The sequence below is a fragment of the Micropterus salmoides genome, unplaced genomic scaffold (assembly GCF_014851395.1).
Source record: "Micropterus salmoides isolate LMB-PRFRI ecotype aquatic unplaced genomic scaffold, ASM1485139v1 Ms_hic_scaffold_2, whole genome shotgun sequence".
NCBI classification, from domain to species: domain Eukaryota; kingdom Metazoa; phylum Chordata; class Actinopteri; order Centrarchiformes; family Centrarchidae; genus Micropterus; species Micropterus salmoides.
In genome coordinates this window covers 18,727,113-18,735,232 of record NW_024041150.1, presented here as the reverse complement: position 1 = coordinate 18,735,232, position 8,120 = coordinate 18,727,113, and positions in this window count along the sequence as shown.

The following is an 8,120-nucleotide window of genomic DNA, read 5'->3' as shown; positions in this document are numbered from 1 at the left end:
ATACGTAACCAACATTCTACCTTAAGTTAGGGTGCAAAGTTTACAGTAAACAATACGTTGAAACTAGTTAGTTTGAGACTTAAGCTGTGTTGATGTTTGGTTGCACCACCGAGAAGTAAGGTGCATCTTAGCTACTCTGGCGTTGCATACTCATACTCATCAAAACAGTGTCGCAGAAAATGACGTTTACACATCCCATGGCCAATCAGTGAACAGCACTATTCTTAACAGAGTTTATTACGGTTTTGTCATCTGTTTGTCTCTCTCTCTTTCAACATTTTGCAATACTGAAGAGGCTAACGGCTAAAAATAGCAACAAAACACCAACAAAAAGGTACCTATACAAGGACAAATAATTATGATAAATTGATAACTATGAAACCTTAATCTACAGCTAGTCTCACAGTGACATCGAGTGGTAAAACCGTTAACTACAACTTTAACGGTGCCCGTAACATTATAACTTATATATGCGTAGGAGCCATTATCCCCCTCATATTTCAAAATCTATGTTTTTAAAAACTTATGTCTACGTTGGACGTATTTCAGCTGGTGTAACCCTTAAAACATTAGTAGGACGTAAACTCCGACTTAAGTTAGAAATTTCGTTCAAACTAGGCTAAGTTTGAACTTACACATAGTTGGTGCAACCCAGTGCAGATCACCAGCTGGGATCAGGAAGTAGGCAGCTTGCTTCAGCCAATCTTTGGCAAGGAATCGCACATCCTGCTTAACATGGTCTTAACACCAACACTGCTGAGCATTTTAGAAATTCAGCAGCAGCTGAGCGCCATACTCTCCACACTATCTCATTGAAAAGGTACTGTAAGTGGAGTTGGTTTACACATTCTAGTAAGAATTAATTAACACTGCATCAAATTGCATTTTTTCAAATGTCTCCCTCATGGATTATGGACTGATCATTTTATGCTGACAGGTGCCTCTTGTTTGATTATTCTGCTGTTTGTTTGAGTTAGATGGCATGTGCTGATAATAATGATAATAATAATCTTTATTTATAGGACACTGTTCAAAATCCATATTACAAGGTGTTTTCACAAAGGCAGAAAAGTTGTAAAATGTGCCGGTTTTAAGATATAACTGATAAAACAAGAAAAGAATAAAAACAAAAAAGCATTTTTAAGAAATTAAAATACAATTAAAAGGAAAAGAAAAATAAAGTCAACTCAAATTAGAAAAGGCTCTCCTATAGAAAGAAGGGACTTCAAAGATTTCACTCTAGACTTAGCTAACCTGATTTTCTCAGGCAGGCAGGCGAGCGAGGAGGTGCTGCAAGAATAAATGCTCCTCAATCAAATATGATTTTAATTATGCCTAGTAAAAAAATGAGAATATCCATATGTGGCGGTCAGCATTGATAATTATCCAAAGTATAGGCTAATTATGGGAAACACTGCTTTCACTACCACCCTCCTTCACCCCCAAACAAAGCAGTCTCTACTGACTTTTTAATATCATATTCATAACAGAAGCAAGGAGTATGTTTTTTACAAAGCACATACAGCCTAACATTTCTTAAATATAAATAAGGCAAGTAAATCCCGACTTTTGAACAGCTGTTTTTCTGCACATGTAGCGTACTTGTAAGAGCAGTATTCAGTGGTTACAAAACATTACGTTACAGTTTTTCTCGATTGCTTAAACACATTGCCCACATTTTCCCATCACATCATTTTCAAAACAGTTAACACACAGGATAAAACTGAAGCTCAATGGCCAAAATGACACTCACAAAACATTAAAAACATACAACATAAGCAAATATTTCCATCAAACACCACAACTTGTGGTCAAATTAATTTATTCTTTCAATCAATCATTACACAATGGACAATAAAATACAAAATACAGCTATCAATATGAAAAATGATGCTTTACAAACTCAAATGGACACTGGGGGGAAAAACGCTACCAAAGGAAACTTATGGGTGGAAATACCTTTTTTTTAAAAAGAATATATATATATTATCTTTCACATTTAGTCCATTCGTTCTTGACAATTATACCACAGGTTCTCATCAACATCACATTGAATGTTTTCCCTTGCAATGCACCGAGGGAAATAACTCCTTGCATGGCGTATCCATCCCTGGCAGTCCTCTGCACCTATTGCCAGGCAACCAGCAATCATTGCCTCCAGGAGGGGCATCTGCTCATATGGCCGGTGATCATACACCTTCCACCTCAAAGCAGAGAAGAACTCCGCGAAAGTGGTGGAAAGCCACATTGTCCCAAATTATGACATACGGAGTCATGCCAGGCCTCAAAAGCCCTCTGTCTTCGAGTGGAATTAGTATTTCTTTCAATGCATCAAGAAATGTGATGAGGCGTTCTGTATTGTATGGGCCAATAGTTGGTATGTGGCAAAGGACCCCATCATTGGAGATGGCAGCACACATGGTGATATTGGCACCTCTCTGACCTGGCACGGTGACAGTGGCCCCCTGCCCAATGATGTTCTTCCCACGTCTCCTCACTTTACAGAGGTTGAAGCCGGCTTCATCCACAAAAATGAATTTGTGATGTGCCCCTTCAGCTTCAAGCTCCATTATTCTCTAAGAAAAAGCAAATAATAAAGCAAATTATTCCAGTCGCATGTAACTGTGGTAAACAAGGTATTACAATAAAAAATCTGTACCTGCACATACTGGAATCATGCCTCCTTTACGATGTTAGAGTTTCTTTGAAATGGGACTCTGTACAGTTGCTTCATTCTGACATGGTTTTGTTTAAGGACTCAATCTATAGTTGCCAAACTCTCACTGTTTATATTTCTAAATGCTCCCTGATCTGCAATTACTGCTGCCTGGATTTCACGCAGTCTGATTGCATTGTTTGCCATATCTACAATGGCAGACTCCTGTTCAATACTAAATATCTTTCCTCTGCCACCAGTGTGTGGTAATGTCTGGATTCTATAAAGTAATTGTAAAAAAGTAATAGTCATTAATTAACATTACTGTATGACAGTCACATAAATGGGATTGATAAAACATCTGCATTACTGTAGACACAGTTTGTTCTGCTAACAGGGCAATACAGTAAAGCTGAAACACACAGTGGTATACATTACAGTAACACTGTGAATTACCTATTCTCATTCCCGGAAAAGTCTGACAATAGATGCCACAGTGCCAATATTGATGACATGGTCAATAATTGTTACCTGAATTTCATTTGAAACTTGAGCTCGATTTCGTCCTCTTGCTGCTGCAGCTCCTCCACCACGCATACAAACTCCTCTTCCTCGGGCCCCTCTGCCATGGCCTCTTTCCGTGCCTATGGCCTCTTTGATCCATGCTTGCAAATAGCAACACAGAGGTGGCATCTTTTATAGATGGGTGAAGACTGATTGCTGATTGAAGAGTTGTGCAAATGAGTTTCACACAGGTGCATAGAAATTTATAATAATGCAAGTACTTTCTATCAGCTTTCTAGAGATTAGATGGTAACTGTTTTGACAAAGGGTGTGAAAAATGTGTGAAACAAATGAAAAAGTGTTTAAACATTTGCAAGAGAAGACTTCTGCTGTGCTAATAATGTGATGATAAAGATCAAGCGGATCCCACTTTCATTTAGTGTCTTAGCAAATGAGAAAAACTGTAATGCCACTCCCGACGATTCCAAACATCAGTGGCAGTAGCTGCCCCAGTTTCTTTCTGTAAGTTTCACATTGCTGTGCTTGTATAGTACTGCTGGAGCTCAATACAGTTGAAGGAAGAAATTACATCTCCTCGTCTTCATTCCTGTGTCCTGACCGATACACCATCCTGTTCACTAGCTGACAACCTTGATGAACTAGCCCTACCTAGTTGCCTCAGTAACAGTGCTGCTACATCTGCTTCAATAAATTTGTTACTGCATAACGCGTTACTGCCCAACGCTGCTGCTTACACACGTTTCCAAACTATGTCTCCTTTTTTCAAAACTATAAACACAATTCTCCAAACTGCTCACACAAAAAGCAAAATGCCTCATATGTCCTTCAAAATGACACACTGCATTCGAAATACCAGAAAAATTCTAAAAAGGAGCACTTTTTTCAAAATAGTAAGTTATGGGATATACCATTTACATTCCAATGTTCAAAACAGCTACTCTGACCTATGACCTATGTATAGGTCTACTGTATACTAAAGCAGTGATTGGTTAGTGATCAGAAAAGCAGTTAGTGTTTGCACATGTGAGGAGTGGCTGTGTGACCTGGTGAATAAGTGTAGCATTTTCATTGGTTGTGTTTGGAAAAGGACAGCAGGTCGCTTCCTGTTAGATTTTTGTGTTTTAGGTAGAGAGTTGTGTGTAGTGTTTTGAAAAAATATTATATGCAATAGAAAACTGAGGCTGAGAAATAGCTAATCTTTTTGGAGATTTGAGATGAGGTTTTGCTCTTTGAGTGAGAGGTTTCAAAAATTGTGTGAAGTAAAGATTTTGTGTGGAAGCAGCAAAAAAAACTGTAAATCAGGCCTCTGGAAGAGACAACAGACCTCTGCTTGAGGATCTTGTTGAGTATTTCTTGGTATATCTTACTAGTTGAAGCATCATTTTACATAATGACTTAGTGTGTTTTAGGGTTTACTATGCGTAAAGAAATAGGGCTGTAGTGGTTAAGTAATTTCCTGCACGGTAACATGTTGGGACTCAACAGCGCATTTTTCATCGATGAAGTCATTTGGTGCCATATAGCATAATAAGAGTGTCTGTGTCTTGTCACCTCACTGCACAGCGAGCCGCTAAAAGCAGCTTTATGGCCGATGCAAGCTAGCTGTTGGGTGCTAGTCAACAACATTGCCAAGCAAACTCATTTTTGTAGTTTGACCGTGTCTTTTTCACACATAATGTTAGCTACAGCGTTACCTTCAGGGCATGTCTATCAAGTCAATTTACATCCCACAGCAACGCATGCTAGTGCGGAGCAGAATGGTCTGTGCACAACTAACCACTGCGCTGTAATAACATTATAACTCAATTTCCACCATCATGAAAAATAGCTGCAGGCATCCGATACACTACGCTCATTAATTAGTTAGCTTCAGATGAGGCTTACCGTTCACAGTTTCTCTCAACTGTCCCTCAGGACTGCAACATTAGTCCAACATCGCCAAACCACCTAGCCACATCAGCCGCGCAATATGCTAACGCAAATTTAGCTAACCTTTAAAATAAACAGTAAAGCAAAACAAAAATACAGCAACCATGGTGATCTGTCCTTGAATAGAGCTCGTTATGGTTGTGGAACTTTTGAAGCACTAATTTATTAATTTAACACACACAGAAGTGAAAAGTACAGTGCGGTTGTTGCAGTGCTTGTAGTGTTGTGTCGTTAGTGAACTTTTCATTCATTTGACCTAATCTTTTACATGACTCAGGAGGAACGAGTAGTCTCAGTGAGTAACTTGTTCATTTTCACGCATGCGTGAATGGTTTTGGACTACGTTCACTCGTCACATGACAGCTGCATGAGTTTGTGACTCATAGGCCTCCCTGTGGGTCTCTGGATTTGAGTCGTTAATAGGCTCTGTGCGCCAGTGTAGTGACAAACTTCCACTTTGTGTAGAAGTCGGCATTCTAGTTTCCGGTTTACTTCCTGTTTTCATCCGCTACGGTAAAAATAACGGGACCATGAGTTCTCCCGTTATACAGAAAAAGAAGTACAATGTGCGTGACTCCTTTAAATTGCAAAGAACTGTGTGTGGGTCGAAGGAGCACTGCTGTGTGCCACTTTGCTCAGCTTCAGGTCAGTATAACAGCCATTTGAGCTTCCACCGTTTCCCGAAAGACACCAGCCTTCGTTCGCGGTGGCTGCACAAAAACAGATTTTCGGTTGTTTCTACAGTTTATTTAAAAGTGTTAACAGTTAACTCTTATAATCCTTCTTATCTGCAGTGCTACAGATGTCTGTCTTCTCTTGAGTACAATGGTAAATAAATAGCTGGTCTTTTTCTTGGGGCAGCAAAAGACTTTTATTGTGTTTGCTTGTTTTTGAAGGCAGTGCAATTCATGAAAAACATTTACCATAAAGAGTTAAGATGCATAAAATTTAACATAACAAACAATTCACGATCAGTTAAAAATAACACAGCATTAAAAACATTTACCTAGACCTGATGCAGACATTTCTGCAAGTAGACGTAGAAATAAACTTACTCTACTTTCTCTCTGATAACATCAATAACATCAATGTCTCTGTAAATTCTCTGAATGAATACGTTTTCCTCAGCTGACACTACAAAATCACACCAATGCATTCCTGTAATTAGCATCTGCCCTTGTAGCACCTGCCAGTAGTAACTGTGTGTTTGTTTTAGCTCCAGTTTTCCTCACTTCATTTGGAGATATGGGCAGTCAACGCAAGGTTTTAACATTTGGGCACTTCATCTCAATGAGCCCAAACTGATATGGCTCTGAAGGGTCAAAGATTAACCCGTCTGGAGACGCCCCCAGCCAAGGAGAGTCGGGGTGTATCACAAATCCACAGGGGTAGTGGTTGACTCTTTTAATTTGGCAATATTCCCAAATAGCATCTGCCTCTAATTCGAGCCCCCTCTTCATAGAGAGGAACATTAGGAATTAGGAAGTAACTATTGGCTTATCAATCCTAGCTTCACCATACACTCACACTGTGAGGTTTTCCTCATGCACCTGTAGCACAGTGCCCTGACAACAACTTCACCTGTGTCCTGATCTTTACTAGAAACTGAGAGGGACAGAAAGTGAATACACATGATAATATAGCTAGCACAAGAACTAACAGTTTGCGTTTAAAATTGAGAAAACAACGTTCTATACTGCACTAAAAATGGACTTGTCGCTAACTAGCTTAGCCGCTAACTGTGTTACACAAAACATTAAACTCCTGTACTTACTCTCGTAGTTGTGCAGATAACTCGATATGTAGAGTTTAAATCCCTTGTCCCGCTTGCTTGTTGCAGCCGGGGACCAGGCATCAACAATAAGATGGACATTGCTGATGCTTATTTTAGGCAGTTCCTGGAGACATCTGGTAAACAGTAATGCTGACATTTTGGGTGGAAGAAATCAGAAACTGATATGCCGACTTCTGGTAACAGCCGAAGTTCGTCACTACACTTGTGCACAGAGCGTATTTGTCACATGACAGCTCGGCCACTGTGGAGCAGGAATTACCATTTAGTTCCCCACTAACATGGGTCCTCGGAGTCTTTCGTTCATTCGGCAGGCTGAGTTACTGCCAGCGCTGGAGAATAAGGCAAGCCGGTTGTCACATAACAGTCACTTGAGTGACATTAGATGGATAGTTTGTTAATTAGCCTATATGACATTTAATAAAGCATAATGTCTTTACAGTGCAGTGATGATGTGCTATAGCGTTAACACAGCCATACTGCAACGTTAGTGCTGCTAGTGTTTACAGCTAACAGCTGATGAGAGTTATTCTTGGTCCGGTCCACTTCAGTACCCTGGCAGGTTCTACCAGGAGCCGAATTACCTTAACGGACCCAGTCATTAAAATATTAACACACCCTTAACACAACCACAAAGTGCTGCGGTGTGTTTACAGCTAACAGCTGACCCGTGCTGTTGTTTCAAAGCTCTTGACTTCTGAACAACCTGGCAGTGTTTGAGAGCGACGTGCTCATGTTTGTTTCTCTCTGTCTGCAGAATCCACACCTGATGTGGCTTATTCTGCATCCAGACCTGCCAAACTGCTGCGTTTTGATTATGTGTTTATATTTCTTTGTTCCCCCCTCTGTGCTGGAGTTCTTTTAAGAACTTGATGGCCCTATCCAGATCTTTATTAAATTTGTTGAATTTTAATAAGAGTGTGTTTATTTATATAGTGTGTCAAGCTTATTACTTCAATATATTCCCCGTAAATCTGATGTTATTAAATAGATTTTACTCATGGATAGGGACGTTAGGCTGCTGTATGAATGACCACTTTAGAGATATAATGATAGTAATTCTTACTGTGTATATATATGGCTGGTGTGGTTGTATACTCATTTGTGAAAATGGATGGATTTAGCCGGAGTAGTGGCAATTCATTATTGACATCATATTTCTGTGGTTTTTACATGGTTTGAAATTGGTTGTGGCAACATGATAGAGAATGATCAAGA